The sequence below is a fragment of the Elgaria multicarinata genome, chromosome 6, assembly GCF_023053635.1.
Source record: "Elgaria multicarinata webbii isolate HBS135686 ecotype San Diego chromosome 6, rElgMul1.1.pri, whole genome shotgun sequence".
In the NCBI taxonomy this organism is placed as follows: domain Eukaryota; kingdom Metazoa; phylum Chordata; class Lepidosauria; order Squamata; family Anguidae; genus Elgaria; species Elgaria multicarinata.
Genome location: NC_086176.1, coordinates 84987893 through 85007835, shown reverse-complemented (window position 1 = coordinate 85007835; position 19943 = coordinate 84987893).

The following is a 19943-nucleotide window of genomic DNA, read 5'->3' as shown; positions in this document are numbered from 1 at the left end:
TCCTTCACATGTAAATTGACATTATGATTCAGGTCCCCAGAATCAACTGATTGATGGTTCAGGACTAGGAACATGCTACTAGGGGTGTGCACCAAGCACAAGATAAGTTTTAGACCATGATTTGGTAATTTTGAAACTAGCCTGATTTGGCTTGGGCTGATGTAGAGACCACTGGCTTGGGCTCTGGTGCAAATCCTAATCTGAATTTTCAACAATTTTATTATTTTCTACAGAGAGCAAAGCACAGGGAAAAGGGGGAGAAGGAGGGATTTTTTTTTACAAAACATCACATAGTTAACTAATAATATAATACACTACATCTAATAAAAACACATATACAATACATATAAGGCCATATTCCATTTGAGGCAATCTTCATGTCAGACATAAGCTGTCAATTACTACCCTTTAGCCAGCTCAGTGTTATGTAAAAACCACAGATTATGTATAGAATCCACACACAAATAGATCATTCTTTTGCAACTCTTGTATAAACTCTATCAGGGGTTTCCAGTCCAATACAAATGAGGTTGTTGATTTTTCTCTTACTAGCGCCCTAAGTTTCACCATCTCCAAAACCTTAAGCAGCTGGAAATCTGTATCTTTATATCTCATATTCACTGTCACTGGAAATCAACAAATGGCTATAACATTTTTTCTTTTAGTCAGTATTAGAAAAAAATCATAGTAGAGAAGTCATAGCGTGTAGCTGCCCTCTTGCTTAAACTCTTCCTCGAGAGTAAGTGCACATAGCCCTGGTTTGGATGCACACCAGGAGGGAAAAATTAAACCTCCCTCTTCCATTTGCTCCCCAAATTTCTCCCCACCACACGCACACACATATATGCAGGGATTTAAAAGAAGAAGAACAAAGCCTCAATTGAAGCCACTAGATATTTCCCCCCTCAACCTACCCCCTCACATGGGGTGGTGGTCAGGAAGCAGACAGCTGTGGGGGGCAAATTTAACGTGTAGTTTGACCCTGAGTCTAGAAAATGCACACATGACTACACCACAGGAAAAATCTAGGCCCCCATGTGACAAATACGTTTCTCACCATGTCCAAAATGGTTGTGTGGATTGATACTTGTATTTCCAAGTAACAGTAATTAGAAGCAGAGTATAAAAAAAGTGATCCAATGACCGTTTACATTAGTGCAGCTTCACATAGTCTTGCCATGTTAACATATGTATTAATAATATGTTCCTGGTCATAATTTGCATTCATTTTTTTCTGTATTAAGTAGTGATGTTTGTGATAGCCAGAGTATCCTCAAAAGAACATGAATTTTTATAGCTGTGCGTACCGCAGTGAGCACTGAATGGTTAATTTTTAAAAATATTCTATGAATAGCCTTAATACTTATCTACTGAAAGTATGTCATAAATACACAATAGTATAAAATATACAGTGTCACTCACTGTCATGTCTATTTCCAACATGTTTCTTAATCACTGAATCATTCAAGCATTATAATTCCACAGCAAACACCTATATTTTTCTTCCCATCATGAGTAGTGGTCTGGAAGAGGTTTAAACTGCCTCAGCAGCCTGTGTAAAATGTTCAACTCCATCCTTCCCCAAAATCTCATGGGAGCACAGCGATTTCCCACCAACACTACTTTTTGTCCTACCTGCTAGTACTGAACTACCTGCTAGTACCTTGGATATGGGAGTACGGTGGTACCCCAAGCTCCCTAATCTTCTTTGGCAACAGCTGCTCACCCACCAATTCCTATCATTTCTTGTTGTGAATGTTAGTACCTGTTCAGAGAGGGACTAACTTTCCTGCGATAAATGCAATATTCATCATTCCAGGGATTGTGTAAAGTCTTCATCTTTCAATTACATTTAAAAACTGATTTTGTACAAATATACACATTCACTCTGATAGTTTGATAATTTCAACCCTGGATGCTTCATGGTCACACAGAAATTTCTCACAGGTGTCCATCATTGCCACTCCGCTTGCTTCTGCACACCGCATCGAAGTAATCATTGTTGTAAACATGGCGGTAGAATGCAGAACTCTAATTATACACATTTAAACTCTCATTTCACCTGTCTTGAGATGAAACACATATGTATTACTGATGTGACTCTCCGAAAGGAGTCATGTTTATTTTTTTATGTTGTCATTTGCCATATTAGAGATTGCTGGAGTTTCTAGGTTAGTGGGATACATAAAATTGACTCCCTTGCAGACTAGGAGGCTCCATACCATCACCTTTGTTTCTAGTCTAGGCCTTGGCTGTAAATGTATCCATTTTAAAATATTGTTAGTGGAAGTAAGATATTTTTAGTAGTATTTATTCATGGAAATGGCAGGGCTTACGTACCATATAGGGAGAGATGCAAGCAAGTACTTCAGAAATAAACCACAAACCTTTGCTTTATGAAAAGGGATTCACTGCGTCTTTGCAGCTATTTACACACACGGTTTACTTTTAGCAGGTGACAATGATAAGCAGGAAACAGTGGTTTATGTTATGAGGGTACAATTTGCATATGAGGGGGCTGGTTGGGTTGCGTCATGCAAGTTTGGTGGGAGTTAAATGCTGTCATTGTGGGCAAAGCTACAATTTACACCCCTTCAGACATTTAACCTGAGGGAACTTGGGTTACAAAAGGCTTGTAACCACTTCCCTGAACTATGATAAGTTCTAGGCTAGCTTTACTCAGTTGGTTTCTTTGGAGGAGGCTGAACATGAACGATAATGTTGTTTTTGAAATATTTGTTCATTTACAAATATTAACAGAATTCGGAGATTTATTGCTAACAGCACTTACTGCCAGTGCCCAAGCATGCCTAAGTATTTGCTATTTCTCATTGTCACCTGTGATGGAGCATTGGCCCTTCTGCAACCCTGCACAGGACAAACTGCTCTGCTGTTGAACGGAGGTCCTGAGCTCCTTCAGACAGGGGATTCGCATTCCCTTACCATGGTTCTGCTTCCTGCATCTCTTCCGCTTCTACAACGAGCTGTAATTATACGAGGAAAAGACCAAGAAGAGAGCAGCAGCCACGTGGCTTGTACAGCCTCAATGCAGTTGAATTGGATAGTGCCCTCTAGTGGACATTTTATAGTGCAACTTCTCCTGCACGCAGCAGGAAAACTCGACAAATATCGATTTATCCCAGAAGAATCAGGTTTTCTGAGGGGTTTTTTTTAGGCTAGAACTGGAAAATGGAGCAGGAGATGTACAAGAGGTTGACATTGTCATCAGAATGACCCACGAACATCCGTGAGTGGCCAGTAACGAGCGTGCTATAAAATGCTTGTTTAAAGAAGCACCCTGTTAGAGCCTTTAGGGTAGCATCCCAATGATGTCCCAGTGCTAGAGCTAATGATGTTGCGCTAAAATTAGGCTGTGCATACAAGCAAAACTGAAGCTTGTCAAAGTTCTCCAAATTCCACCTCAAAGCTCATTCCTTCTCATGTCAGTATCAGATTGCGATTTTTGTATTTTTGTTTTTGCATGAAACTGTGTGTCTTTTTGTGCATATATTTCCAAGTGTATGCATTGATTATGCACATCTTTCAAATGCACACATTATTCTCCCATTGATTGGCTACATTTCTCAAAAGTACGCATATTTTTAATGGGCATTCCCCCCCCCCCAAATGTACGCATGCTTTTGAACATAATTTTTGGGTCTGTGAATCACACTGCAAGCTTGGAAATGTCGAGACATCAGCTGCAGATTGTGTTTGAGTTGATGTTTACTTTGGGAAGTGCAAAGTGGGTAAATCCTGCTAAAGAATGAACTGAAACAAATATCTCATACATCCCAATATGGCATAAATCAACGCCTTTACAACATAACTAGCACCATGAGAAAAAGCATCAGTTTGTTGCCATAATTCGGCATTGGTACTGAATTTTGGCCGCAAATAGCTGCTTTTTTTCTGTTGCACTAGCTATTTTATTTATTTATTTACAATATTTATATACTGCTCCCCATTCAAAATTTCAGAGCGGTGTACAAGATAAAATAAAAACAGAATAAAACACATTAAAATAGGGTTGTTGTTTTTTTAAAAATCCCACAGCTATAAGCATTGGTTTACACTAGTGCAACATCAGCATACCATTGGATCCTTCCCTTAGTGCCAAACTACACATTAACACCAAGATGTGTGGATGCATCTCTGTCTCTTAAAGGTTTTTGGAAGCAGAAGCTATGGGTGTTAGTGTGATAGATCTACTGTAGATCTCAATTTCAACAGGTTGGGGGGAGTGAAGATTTTTCCACTTCTGCCACTTTCCATTTCTGCAGTTTTCTTCATAAAAATTTGCATGTCTCCCTCACACACATATCCCAAACTGCTATTTACCCCTGATACAGGTGCATAGGTGATGTGCCACCCCCTTCTTGCTTCCCTCTGTCAACTGGGACTGAACACTAAACCGTTGGGCGAATCGAACTCCATTAGGTTTCTCCTACTTTTGTATGTGCCTTTTTGTCATCATGGGTGGCTACATTTGAAGTTGTCTTCTTTTACTGATTCTGCTCGTGGAGTAAACACTGGATCCAACCCATTGGCCAGAATGCTAAGGAAGAGGTGGTAGCTCAGTGGTAGAGCAAATGCTTTGCATACAGAAGGTCTCGGGTTCAATCTCCAGCAGCTCCAGATATGACTGAGAAACAGACCTGTCTGAAATCTTTGACAGCCACTACCAGTCTGGGTAGATAACAGCCAGCTAGCTGGACCAATGGTCTGACTTGGTATAAAACACCTTTCTGTATATGTTCCAGAAAAGTGGAAGATGAGAGCAAGTTTATTCTTAGTTTACTCAATTGAATAGTGCCCACATACTTTTCCTTGTATCTCCACATGTAAAAAGGCTAGAGGCCTACCTTTAAATTAAAAAAAGAGTGCTTGGTTATTCAAGAATGAGCCAGGCCCAACTATCTCCCCTTCCTCTTGCTCTGGCTTCTCCTGCTTCACTTGCCTATGTTTTTTAATTTACTCTCATTTGATGCATTGTCATTCAGAGGTTAGTTCCGCCCCCTATGTTTATTGCAGACCTTTGCTTTTCTTATTTATCTTTGACTGTTGTGTTCTCTTATTCTTTGGCTTTTCGAATTATTTCTACTCATGATTTGCTAGGCAACTGAGAAAAGTCAGAGGACCTTTTGCCTTAAAACAAGATGAATGAGCTTTATACAGTCCAAGATCTTGGTAAGGATATATTGTGGATGGCATAATTTAGGAGATTCAGAATTTCGACTGTGGATTTTAAGGGAAAAGCAGTAGAATGTTATGAGGGATATACAGCCTCAGTAATCGATCTAAGAAATGCATTTCAGATCCCTCCCCCATGTGCACACAAACTTTCCCCGCTTTTTTTAAACCTATTGTTATGTTCCTGGACCCCATTCCCTTATTCTCAGGGGGCCAAATCCAGCCCTCCTGGGGTCCTAATCTGTCCCCCCAGGGTACCCAAGATAGCCACATACCCTTTCCCATAACCATTGATGGTTTGGTGGTTTTCCAGCTTTTGTACGTTTCTCCCCCAATTCTTTCCCAAAGGTTGAAATGCCGCTCCTAAGGCTTAGAACTTCTCTACATGAGTGATTTATTGCGTGCTCATTAATGACCACTCATTGAAGTTTGTGGGTCCTTTACATGACACCGTCAACTTCCAGGACGTCTCCTGTGCTTTTCCCGGTAATCTCGCTTTTTTGTTTTTTTAAAAAAGGGAAATAATGCAGTATTTAAATTATCACAGCATTTCCTCAACCTGTAAAGATGGTATAGCACTATATTTCCACCACTAGATGATGCTGTTTCATTGAATTTAATAGCATTGCAGCAGAGGTGAAGTTTTCAATTCAAAACTACATGGTCGCTGTCTAAAGAAACATATAGTGAATGCAGAAGGACTTGAGAAGAAGAAACCCTGGTAAGAATGTGGGTTTTTCCCCTTAATGTAGAGACATCCTAAGTTCCTGGCAGTAAGAGCTGTAAGCTAAAATATGCTGTCATTTTTTTTTTGTTCCCCACCCCTTTGCTTTTGGCCCTGGCCATAACTGGAATATGGCCCCTGAAAACCTCTCCAAAATAGCATTTGGCCCTTGGCCTGAGAGAGGTTCTGCACCCTTATTATAAGTCATTGCCAGCATGCCAGTCTCAGGTACTAGTTTGAGAATGCCCTTAATTCTGAAAGACAAGTGGATGGTGTGCCAGTGAAAGGGGAGACAGGCTGGCAAGGGCAGAGGGCGACTACCAACAAAAGAATCCCACCATCTGCCTCTGCACTGCTAGGTGGGGTTGGGCTCAAGGCACAGTATCTCGGAACAGGAAATCATAATAGTACTTATATATCTCTACACATTGCTTGCATCACCTGCTATATATTGAAGAAGCTGCTCATAGGGTCAGGCTATGCAGCCTTCCTCAACCTGGGGTGCTCCAGATGTGTTGCCAATGTTGGACTGCTGGGGTATTCTGGGAGTTGTAGTCCAACACATCTGGAGCGCCCCAGGTTGAGGAAGGCTGGGCTATAGGATAGTGTTTTCTAAACATTTGGGTTTTGTAAAGTTAAATTTTGAAGGAACTCTTATCTGCTTACTGGTGACATCACAGTTGCTATTTCCAGCAGAAAAGTCAGCACTGCAGCAAATGTGAAATGGATTGTGAAGCTGATACTATGATAAAATATGATGGTGCTATATAAAAGTGGATGGAAAGAGGCTTCATTTGAGGCGTCGGTATTGAAGTGACAGCTACGTTCCGTAAGATACAGTATTTTTGTTTTGTTTTTAAAATGTTTGGTATGCAGAAATAGAAAGATGAAGCAAGATCATATCTAAAACTTGAGACTAAAAGGAAATTTCTTGATGACAAGAGAATGTTACCAGTTTTCATTTTTTCCTGGCAAAAAGTTTTGGTTTTTTGCAAAAGCAAGACTGCAAAGCCAAGAGATTTATTAAAAACATTTAGGAAAAGGCCGTACTAAGGGACAATGGATCACAGCACTATTGCATAACTTCCTTGGTCAAACAAAATTCTAACCCAGAATTACTCATTGTTACTTGCCCTAGAACAACCTTGGTGCCCTCCAAATGTATTGGATTGTAACTTCCATCAGCCCCACCCAGCATGGCCAATCAGCAAAGATAGGAATTGTAGTCTCAAACATCTGGAGAGCACCAGATTGGGAAAGCTACCCTAGGAAAAGAAACAACCAATGAAATCTTCCTGAGGAGAAATATGGACAATTTTTCTGACAAGACTTATTCTCCTCCTAAGCCTGGGATAGTGGGTGTAGAACAGGGGTGAGCGAAAGATTGATCCAGATTTACTGGAAAATCACTGAGTGACAAGGGTTCCAGACCCTTGTCCATCTACTGTCTAACAATAGCAACAAAAAAGTGTTGAAAAAGAATGCCTGGGAACAAACCAGGGATGGATTTTTGTGTGAAAGGACTTGTGAACTTGGTTCTGGTATTGAACACAAATTCCTGAGCTGGGCATGTGCTCTGAGGAACGCCACTTATTCTTAGCATATGTAATACCCACTTTGGCCAATATTTTGTGTATGGTTCTGTTTGGTGGAACTAAGGTGTCTAACAAAAAATGAAGTAGATCCCACAAACCCGAAGTCTGCCCTTTCCTGGCGTAGAAAGGGCCATGGAGGCAGGAATAAGAAAGGAACAATGTTCCTGCCTTCTCATAAAAGAAACAACAAATCATCGCAAAAATGCCATTGGAGCACTTCCAGATCAGGCTTTTATTGTGCACATGACCTGCTTCATTCACAAAATGTTATAGGGGTGCCGATGACATTCTCTTCACGTATAACTCTCCCATGTTTTCTCACTGTTCCTGTTTGAGATTTGCTGCAAAGGGCTCAGATGCCTCATAAGTGGTACCGTTTCATCTTTGCTTGTTCATTGCAGCCTAGCCATGGAATAAACACGGTTAAAAAAAAACATGTTATTTATAGGCAGCCTGGAAAACGTTAGACCTCAACCAGTTCCATCAAATTATTTTGGTGTTTTAATAGCAGTAGGAAATCTCTTGGAGATAGTTTGGAGAAAAGAACAATTCCTAATAGGGCCAGGTGAGAACTCTCAGATGATCCCTGGAGAACTCTATTGTGCACACGTTTAAGCAAGGTATGTTCTCAGCCAAGCAGCTCAGCATTTTGCAGACTAGAAATGTAAAAACAATTTTGAAGCTTTAGGCTACAATTCTAGACAAATGTATCTGGGAGCACCTGGATGGGATTGCGTTGTTAATTTTATAAAGGACTGATAAGAATTTGAACTCTTAATTGCGTAACTCAGAAATTATTGTTTTTTAAATCAGTTTTTTATTATTTCATGAACATACATAGCCTAAAAGCATTACATACAGACATCACATCTAATAAGAAGAAAAAGGAAAAAGGAAAAGAACAAAAGAATACACACAAAAGAATACACTATAATCAGAAATTATTGTTGACCTAAACATGTTATCAGGGGTTTGAATTATCTGGGACAGTGGTGCATTATCTGGGACAATAGTGTTGCCCCCAAATTATGAAATGTATTCCTTATGGTTGGCCCCCACTCTCTTGATCTTTAGAAAGGGTGTAAAGACACATCTTTTCTGTTTACACTTTTAAAATGTGTAGTTTAAAATGTTTTTACTGTTTTTTATGTTCTTGTTTTTATTGTTGCTGGGCTTTATTGTTTTAAATTGTACACCACCTTGATGGCCTTTTAGAAGATAAGACCATATATACTACTAATAATGATAAAGATGAAAAAAGATTAAGTGATTTTAGCTGTCCTAGAAAACCCTAGGATGTTCATCTGAAAATAAGTGTACGCTTGACGTAGGCATTCACAGGTCTCAATTAAGATTGTGCCCCATGGGACCCATTGCAGTGTCATAGCAACAATCTTTAAAAAGCCCTTCCCAGTGGAGGGCTGTACCACTAATGTATCTCCGGTCCACAAGTTGCAACTTGTTGAACTGCTGGACTGGTTCGGTGTCAGAAAGGTGAGGGTGCATTTTATGTTTTTCATGCTTTGGAAAATGGAGACATCATAATAGCTAAACTCCTGTGAACTAAATCCATGTGAGACTATTCCCACATCATAATGGCAAATAAATAAAGGAAAAATAACATTTGGCAGTGGAAAGGAAAAAAAAGTATGCCTTTCTGGTCCCTACACCACATAATAATTAACTGAATATTTAATTAATACTAGCAGTTATCCAGCAAGGATCTACCTAATTTGTACTTGTTTTCAACAAAATGTCACTATGATGAAATTAAATCACCCCTTTTATTAAATTTTGTTTCATTAAGATACTATTGCTAGTGGTATTTTTTTCCTTCTTTTAGGAATGTTCCTAAATTAAGTTCTTTCAACTGTAGGCCAAATTTGGTACAAATAAAAATGCATTTATTAGTATGAAGTAGGAGTAATTCTTCCGCACTTACTTTGGTTTTGATTCAGTGGGAAAGTCTTGTGTTCCTCTATGGTAGCCTTCCCCTCTAGATGTGTTGGAAGACTCAAATGGTCCCCTCCAGATGTGTTGGAGGACAACACCCATCACTTTTAGCCAGCATTGCCATTGGAGTTGGAGATGATAGAAGTTGTAGTCCACCACCTCTGGAAGGTACCATGTCGGGGAAGGCTGCCACATGGGGCTCTAGAATGTGTCATCCATGTTGTTATACTAAAGGCACAACCCTGAGCCTACAACTCCCAGCATGCCCCAGCCAACATGCACATTGGGAGCTGTAAGCCTTTTATCTGTTTAAACATGCATAGGATTTTGCCCTAAAAGTAATTTAATCAAAGAGAAGAAGTAAGAAGTGATTGAGAGAGAGAGAGAGAGAGAAGAAACAAATCGAGTTGCATATTCAAGTCACAGCTTCTTTCAAAGTCTTGACAATAATGCTTTTATCAGTTTCAAGAGCAACTAGTGACATCAATGACCACAGGAAGAGCCATTGTTCATTTGGACATGGGGAAGTGCTTTCCAATTAAAAACGCAAATCTCATAAGGGGACTGAGAAATCGGCTTCATTGAAGAAGAAGTGAATGAAGCTACTCAAGATCTGACAACAATAGCCACAGTGATTTGTAATCATGAAGGCTAGAAGATAACATATAATTTGCATTGGTAAAAATAGGATGATGAGAGGAATGTATGCAATTCTCATCCTATCTATGTACAATGTCCTTTCAATGTCCCCTCCTTGCTGTAGGAAACAGCATCAGTCTCCCCTCCTGCAAGTAAGATTGGAGTTTAAGATTTGTCTGGATTGACATTCTCAAAGGTATTTGCTAAAACCTAAACCAAAACAACCCACAAACACCTCTTGTTTTACTACATGAGTATTAATTGGACAGCATTGCCTTGCTTTGCCTTGCCTTGCCTTGCCTTGCCTTGCCTTGCAGTGTAAGACCCAATTCTAACCATGCTTACATAAAGAAGACAGTGTGGGTATTTCAAACGACGGCTTGACAGTGCAACCCTATGAAAGTTACTTAAAGGTCTGCCGATCCCCATATGAACCTGACTGAGCATTATGAGTTGCTATGGAGGCCCTGCTCATTTGCCCACCAGAAGAGAAGATTATGTTAGCAGGCACAAGAGACAGGGCTTTCTCAGTGGTGGCCCCACATTTTTGCAGGTCCTCACAAGAAATGAAGCTTTTCTACATGGTTGTTTACAGGTTCTTTAGATGACATTGCAATCCTCCAATTTTGCTTCTGTTTTGTAAAAGCACTTTGTGGGAGGGGGTTAGAGTTAGGAAAATGGATTATTCTGAAAGCGAAGGTAAAGGTATTTTCCTGCTTGTGTAATTTCAATGTTCCACTGTAGCATGGCACCACCTAGAGGTTATGCAGCCAAAAAGCAAGAAAAGAAAAGCTCTTTATGTAGAGCTCCATTCTCAATTCTGTGATAAAACTGGAAGTAGATACAGCAGTTAACAGCATTGTGTAGAAAAGCTCACAATTACCTGCTTCCCTGTTGTCTTTATTCCCTAAATAAAAACATTCCCTAAAAATAATTTTCATTTCTGAGTGCTTTAAAATGAGAGGCAAGTTAACTCTGAATTTGCTCTTAGTGGCTATACTTTTTTACTTTTAAGTTGGAATAGCTGGCTGAAATGACATGATTGTATTGTTTCTTTGCTTATTAGTATTTTGTTATTTTAAAAACATCTATATATTTTAATACACTGTATACTTCTTTGGAAGAATATTTTATTATGAAAGGTGGCTTATAACTACCTAAAATAAAATAAAATAAAGGGCAATATCCAACATTTCAACTCTACTTATCTCATTGATGTAGTGTTAGCGTAAGCAACCTGTAGCACAACACCAATAGCTTTTGTGAACCGCCCAGAGAGCTTTGGCTGTGGGGCGGTATATAATGTAATAAATAAATAAATAAATAAATAGCATATGTTGGCATGATGGGTTTCCCCAGAAAACCCATCATGTCAGCATATGCTGTTTGTGCAGGGGTGGGAAATCCAGAAGGCCATTTCTCCATCCCTGGCCCCACAGACTTTCCCCTATTTGACTGTTTCTCAGCATTTGTTCAAGTTTTTCCCCACTGTAAAAGGTTAAAATGCCCAACCTGAAGCTCGTTTACTGGCAGTAAGAGCTTTAAGCTAAAACAGGCTCATACTTTGGGGTTTGGGGACCTTCCCATTTTGCCTCCACTTCCCACTGGAGTACTGCCCCCGAGAGCTTCTTTGAAATGGAAGTCAGACTTGGGGTGAAAAAGTTTCAGCAACCCCTCAAAAGAGGTTTCTTTAGCGCTATGACAGTGGCATAAGTGGAGTGGCAGCATTGGATAATGCCCGGAATGTGTACACAGACATATGTCCTACTGTGTTCAGTTGGGCTTATTCCCAGGTAGATCTGCATAGTACTGCAGTCTAACAGTGTAATCCTGTATGTGTATATTCACTATAAAACACTTATGTCATTAGCATATGGAATAGCAGTGAAGAAATGGTTTTAATAAATACAATCAATCACAGAATGAATGGGTTTAGGCTTTTGTTTTATTTTAGAGCTTCTTCTTCTTCTTCTTCTTCTTCTTCTTCTTCTTCTTCTTCTTCTTCTTCTTCTTCTTCTTCTTCTTCTTATTTGCTAAACACCTTGGAGGCCCTTCTCTGGAGGTCAGGTGGGGGCTACTGAGGAGGTCTCAATCCCCTCCCACATCCACAGGATGTGCCCTCCTCCCTTGGAAAACCTCACACTATTTTGGGGAGTTCCTAGACCCTTAAATGTGGCCTTTCAAGGGTACAAGGGGCTGCAGAGAGGAAGTAGGAAAGCCCTGGATCTCCACTTGAGCTTCCCTGGATCCAAACCAAAAGGTCATGTCTTCTTTTGGAATAAATGCATTTTCAGCTTTAAAAAATGCTGCATAGGCAACTACTGCTTGCCATTAAGTCAAAGCATTATATTAAATTACTCTATATTGTTTTAAAAAGAGAGAAAGAGAAGGGGGAGACTTGAAGCAGTGCCGTGCCTTTTATCATTCCGTAAATGTCAATTTATGTTTGAAATAGCGGCAGATAATGAAAGCTGTTCATTTTGTAGTGACTCACGTGTAATATACTGCATTTCCTTTTATAGGAAATGATGTGCGAACAAAATCCATAGCTGCTATGATTAGTAGTTGCTGATCTTTAGAGATAAGTAGCCAAGACAAAGTGAAAAAAGTGGGAAAGTGCGTCACTTTCTCTACAAGAAAATCTCCTCAGATACCAGAAGTAATGAGGCTGTAAATAAAAATGATTGTAATGAATCACTTCTTTGAAGTACAATCTAACTTATGTTGTAGTGGGAAGCACAGTGGATGTTAGAGGTTGTAGTTGAGTTCATCAAGGGGAAGGAAATACACAAGGGAAAGGGGAGAAAATAAATTATGTCTATGCCTGTTTAGACAAACAAGTGACACAGATCTAGAGGGTACTAATTATGGTTATTTCAAAGCTCACCTCAGTTTCACATATAGTTTCTTTTAGCCATACCTTTTGCTTATTGTTTCTGATAACTGAAGATTCAAATGACCTTGCACGCTCTGAGGCGACCCATTTGAATTTGCCTGAATTTTAAGACCTTTGTGGGAGGCGCTTCTCTAGGTGCTGCTACATTCAGAGGGACTTTGAATTTGCCTGAATTTTAAGACCTTTGTGGGAGGCGCTTCTCTAGGTGCTGCTACATTCAGAGGGACTTTTGCTGGGGATGTGAAAGAGGGCCATCTCAGTGGCCACTTCCAGGCTCTGAAACTCCCTGCTGAGGCAGGCCAGGTTGCCCTCTCTCTGTTGTCCTTCCACTTGGCACTGCAAACCGTGTGGCAATTGTACTGAACTTTGTACCAACCCCAGAATCCACATGGGGGTTGCCTTGAATGAGCCCTGCCCTAGTAAGCTTGCTTAGGATTGCAGCCTTAGTTCAGGAACTGAATTGTTCCAAGCTGTACCTAGCAGCTAATGGTTTTAAGGATGCTCCAAGAGCTAGGAAGGACCAGAGTGAGAACCAAGACCAGTGACGAGCCCTGACAATGAAGTCAGCAGTCTAATAAAACCTCAAAGACTGCTCCAGAAGGGTTGATGTCTCATGCTTTGTTTTCCTGATAAAGGACACCTATAATTAAAGGGCTAGAACTCTGTCACCTCTGGATCAGGTGCTGGGCAAAGGCAGGGCCCAAAGCAAGGCTTTTGAGAGGCGTCATCGCTGGCATCAGAAGATGAAGGCCTAATCTACACCAAGCAGAATATTGCACTATGAAAGTGGAATATAAAAGGCAGGAGCTACACTACTTCTTTATAGTGGTATTGAAGTGCAATGACAACTGTTGGACCCATTGACACAGACCATATACCGTTTTCATAGTGCTATATCCTGCTTGGTGTAGATTAGCCCATAATGTGAGATTAATTCTCAGAGTTCATTGATGGGTGAGTTGTGATCTGTGGTTTTGTATCAATCTTACCTGTTGCAGAAGATCCTGTTGACCCCCTCTCCTGGGAGGGTTTTTGCAAGTGTTTGTATTCCAGGAAATCTGAGGAATTATGGTCCCCTGAAATCTCAGGGATTTGATCCAGATTAAACTGATTTAACTGTGTCAGTGGAAGTTGACTTCTCCACCCCCTTCTTCCCACAGCAGACCCTCCAGCCCTCTGAAAATGCTACACATTAGTCAAGAGTTCCTTCTGAATGGAGTGAGCTGGTGTGTGTTGTGTGTGTGTGTGTGTGTGGGGGGGAATCCTTCCAACTCTGGCACATGGACCTTCATCTCATAGAAAGCCTTCTTCTCATGGGAGGCAGTTCCTGAATTCAACCCAGGTATTTTGTTTACCATGATTCCTGTTATGGCAAGAGGCCTATTCAGGCATTATGCCTGAAAAAGGATACAGTAACACACGTAAGCAGCACAGGGTAGCATGCACTGACTGTGTCTCCAGCGCCCTTCTTTGCATTCGCCCCACCCTCTAAATCCCAAATCTCTCCGTGTTGAGTGGGGAGGTTTATAGGGGGCTTGAATGTGAGTAAACCCTTTCCACGTTCAGGAACCATGATAAAATAGGTTGAACAAACACGTGAAAGCTTCTACTGGCATTCAAGTGAATATGGGTGGAAGCCCCCTGCTTATCCCCCGCCCACATGCAACACAGGACTGGCAAGCGTGGCTCCTCCCAGGGCCTGATTAGGACATGCTGAGGCCCTAAACCATAAAACTAAAGAGGGGAAAAAGTGTATTGCATTATAATAGGAAGGGTAATGAAAGGGTACCACCCAGTTTACTGCTTTTAACTTTTGTAAACCACCCAGAGAGCTTCGGCTACGGGGTGGTATAGAAATGTAATAAATAAATAAATAAATAAATAAATAAACAAACCAACAAAACAGTTTCTGAAGACTGATATAAAAGCACTAATAAAGTAAATTGATGTGAACTTCTTCTAAACTGGCTCTAGTTTGCACTTAATACCTCAGATACTAAATGCTGTGTTTCACGCTTTCTCTATATAAGGCAATGTTGATATAATTCACCCCGGACCTTTCAACTTATTTAAGCCAAAGCGATTTCATCTTTATTACCTTACATCCTAGTTATTTCCAACGTATTTATTGGGTCCTCATAACACGAGGCCCTAAGCAATGGCTTACTTGGCTTGTTCCTAAATCTAGCAGTGACTCCACCCCTTCTACATGCTTTCCAGTACTTTATTCAGGTATAACGTCTACATAGGGCTCAGGAAGTTCCAGAAACCATGTCTTGCTCCTATTCCTGGGACATGATTGATAGAAGAAACTGTAAGGCTGGGATGGAATTCTAACTCATGAAAAAGTAGGTCCCTCCAGAGGATATGATAGAATGTTCTTCCCTCACCTTTAAACAATGTGCTTACCTAGTTTCTTCATCAAAGTGAATGGACTAAATTACTTACAGGAATTTAAGCCAACACAATACATCAAATTGTGGCTTCCCACAGGACTATCATTTAGCTTCCATCAGCTAGGTGAAGTGGTAAGCTAAACATACAACGAAATATTTGAAGTGTTCTGGAATGAGATGTTCTCCAGCTGTTCAGTGTGTGTGTGTGTGTGTGTGTGTGTGTGTGTGTGCATGTAGAACAAGGGTATAAGGCCAAGGCCCAATTATTTTTACTAGAGTAGGATGATTAAGTGCCCTATTTTACAAAGTGCCCTCTGCTTGAAGGGCTGCCGCAGAACTGAAGGCATTCTCTATTTGAACAACCTTCCAGTTTAAAGATAAAGAACCATCAGTAGGGGGACCAGGGAGAGGCCTTGAAGTTGCCCCTCTGCTGGACAGCAGACTGCAGGTGCCCAGGTCACATTCTTCCCCACCATGGTGAAAGTGACTGTATTTCTATTTAAATGATCATAATTATTTCTAAATTTGCACCTAGACATATAAATGAGGATACACCCGTTGTAGGCAAATCTGTGTCCTCTTTTTTGACGACACGTCGGTATTGCCTGCCAATTTCTGATCTTGCGCCCCCGCCCCCTATTCTGTCCCAGAGCCTTGAAAGGGCCCTGAGGTATGAGCACGCAGAGTCCCAGTTAGTTCATCAGTCTCAGTCTTTGACCATAATGTTCCTGTTCAAGACCCAGTTTGGTCCTCCTACCATACTTGAGGCCAAGGCTGGGCAAGGGGAGGACTTTAAGCCTGCCTCTATTCTAGCAATCCTGCTTCAGGGTTGCTAAGTGAAGGGGACACTAAAGCCTCCTCCTGCCCCAGTGTCTCCAATTAGAAGCAGTGACTCTGGGATAGAGGGTCATGGGACCAGCACAATAGGCTTGGATGTGTATTATTATTATTATTATTATTTATTTATATAGCACCATCGATGTACATGGTGCTGTACAGATAACACAGTAAATAGCAAGACCCTGCCGCATAGGCTTACAATCTAATAAAGTTGTAGTAAACAATAAGGAGGGAAAGAGAATGCAAACAGGCACAGGGAAGTGTAAACAGGCACCGGGAAGGGTGAAGCTAACAGTATAGAGTCAGAACAAACTCAAAGTTTAAAAGCTATAGGGAAAAGAAAAGTTTTTAGCTGTGTTTTAAAAGCTGTGATTGAGTTGGTAGTTCTCAAGTGTTCTGGAAGAGCATTCCAGGCATGAGGGGCAGCAGAGGAAAATGGACGGAGCCGAGCAAGGGAAGTAGAGACCCTTGGGCGGGCAAGAAGCATGGCATCGGAGGAGCGAAGAGCACGAGCGGGGCAATAGTGTGAGATGAGAGAGGAGAGATAGGCAGGAGCTAGACCGTGAAAAGCTTTGAAGGTCAACAGGAGAAGTTTATATTGGATTCTGGAGTGAATTGGGAGCCAATGAAGAGATTTCAGAAGCGGAGTGACATGGTCAGAGCGGCGGGCCAGGAAGATGATCTTAGCGGCAGAGTGGTGGACAGAGACCAGCGGACTGATGTGAGATGAGGGGAGGCCAGAGAGAAGGAGGTTGCAGTAGTCCAACCGAGAGATAACCAGTGCGTGAACGAGAGTCTTGGCAGAAGAGACAGACAAAAATGGTCGAATCCTGGCAATATTATACAGGAAGAAACGACAAGATTTAGCTACTGCCTCGATATGAGGAATAAAGGAGAGCGAGGAATCAAATATAAAGCCAAGGCTACGAGTTTCCTTGACCGGAGTAAGCGTGACATCGTTGACAGTAAGAGAGAATGAGAGATGAGGAGAAGGTTTAGGAGGAAAAACAAGCAGTTCAGTTTTTGCCATATTGAGTTTCAAACGGCGATGAAGCAGCCAGGCTGAGTTAACTGAAAGACATGCTGAGATACGATCGTGGACATCAGGAGAAAGTTCCGGAGATGAGAGATATAGTTGTGTGTCATCGGCATACAGGTGATATTGGAGGCCATGAGATTGAATAAGTTTACCCAAGGGCAGCATGTATAGAGAAAACAGCAGCGGGCCAAGCACCGAACCTTGCGGAACCCCTACTGAAAGGGGAAAGGAGGAGGACGAGCTGCCGTTAGCCGACACGCTGAAAGAGCGACCCTCTAGATAGGAGGCGAACCAGTTATAGACAGAGCCACAGAGTCCAAGGTCATGGAGGGAATCTAAGAGAAGATCGTGATCAACCGTGTCAAAGGCTGCAGTTAGATCAAGGAGAATAAGGACGGAATAATGGCCCTTAGACTTGGCAGTGAGAAGATCATTGGTGATCTTGGTAAGGGCTGTTTCAGTGGAATGCAAAGGACGGAATCCAGATTGAAAGGGATCCAGAGCAGAGTTACTAGAGAGAAAGTCAAGACAGTGAGAGTAGACCACACGTTCCAGAATCTTTGAGACAAGGGGCAACAGAGAGACAGGTCGGTAGTTAGACAGAGAAAGTCGATCAAGAGTGGGTTTTTTGAGAATGGGAGAGACAGTAGCATGTTTAAAAGCAGAGGGAAATGAGCCAGAGGACAGAGAAGAATTAATGATGTGAAGCAAGGACGGGAGGATAGCGGGGATAAGATTAATAAAGACGCAAGAGGGAATCGGATCACGGGAACAAGTGGAAGGCTTCGACGAGCGCAGTATTTTAGACAGTTCATCAACTGAGACTGAGGGGAACACCGAGAGAGTTGCAGGAGGAACTGACAGGTGAGGCACAGGAGCTGGAAGCGGAGCAGAGCTGGCCAGATCGGAGCGAATAGTTTGGATTTTAGCATTGAAGAAAGAGGCAAAGTCATTGGCAGACAGAGAGGCGGGGAGAGATGGTGGATTAGGTTTCAGGAGAGAATTGAAGGACTTGAAGAGCCGCTGAGGGTGTCTAGCATTTGACTGGATCAGTGTTGAGTAGTGCTGCTGTTTGGCCAGTGAAATGGCAGAAGAGAAAGAGGAGAGAACAAATTTGTAATGGACAAAGTCCGCCAAGTCCCTGGTCTTACGCCACAGGCGTTCGGCTGCCCGGGAACAAGAGCGAAGGTAGCGGAGGAAAGAGGTGAGCCACGGTTGGGGTTGAGAGGGGCGAACTATCCGAGTTGTAGATGGAGCAAGATTATCAAGAGTTGAAGACAATGTGGAGTTAAAGGAGGAGACGGCTGAGTCCAAGGAGACGGCTGTGAAGACAGAAGGAAGAGAGGAGGCTAGAGACTGAGAGAAAGCCTCATAGTTGATAGAATGCAGGTCACGACAAGGGCGTGAAGCAGGACGTGAAGGAGGGGGATTGTGAGTAATATTGAAAGAGACTAGATGATGATCTGACAGAGGAAAGTCAACAATAGAAAAGTCCAGGACAGAGCAGTTCCGAGTGAGGACAAGATCCAGACAGTGTCCAAGGGAATGTGTGGGTGCTTCAGAGCAGAGCTAAGATCGTAAGAGGAAGATAAGGAGCGAAATCGTAGAGCTGCAGCATCGTGAGGGTCATCCACATGGATATTGAAGTCACCCAAGATCAGAGTAGGAGAGTTGTCAGAGAGGAGAAAGGACAGCCACGAGTCCAGATCAGAGAGAAATTTAGAGGATGAGCCAGGGGGGCGGTATAGAACTGCAACCCGCAGTCGCAGCGGAGCGAAGAGTCTCACCACATGTGCCTCAAAGGAGGAGAAACAGTGTGAAGGTGGAATGGGAAGAGGCTGGAACTGGCACAAACTCGATAATAAAAGACCCACACCACCACCTCGACCCTCTGGGCGACTCGTGTATGAGTCGTGTGCCCTGGTATAGAGCCAATGCATGGACCTTGAGGGCAGGGCCAGCAGGCAAGACCCTTCTCTCCTCTACACATTGATTGAATGCTTGGACCACAGTAGGAGAGATTTTCAGTATAGAGTGGGGATGTACGGATTGTTTTTTCACTAGAACCCTGAGGTCCTCCAGCCATAGCCTGGTGCCCAAGGCATGCACTTAGAATTAAAAGTATTCTGTGCTTGCTGCCATTTCCTGCTGTGTGCAGGAGAAGTTGCACGATAAAAATGCCCACTGAATGGTCATTGCTTGCTTCCTCTTTCTTCCTCATTTGAAAAGAGGGAGCTGCTTGCCTCTATCGTAGGACAGAAGCAGGAGGCAAAGCGATGGTAGGGAAATGCCATTCCCCCCCACTCATCTGAAGAATCTCATAAATTGCTGTTAATGTTACATTATTGCCATTCATAAATCCTTGCCAAAGTACTGCCAATCATCCAGAGATCTACCAGGAGATCCAAATCTAAAAGATGTAAAATGGGCATGTTTGTATGAACCAAGGCTGTATGTGGGAATACTAACAATAAAAGGCATCTCTGGAAATGTTATCTTGCTGCAGCACCAACAGGACATTACTGTCTTCCCACAGCTAGATTAATGCCCAGGGACAAAACTTCCTGTCTATAAACATCTCTGTTCATGGATGTTTCTGGTCATGATTTCATAGAACTGAAAACTAGTACAACCCCCCTATTTTTCCCTGTGTGTACAAGTTTAGTTG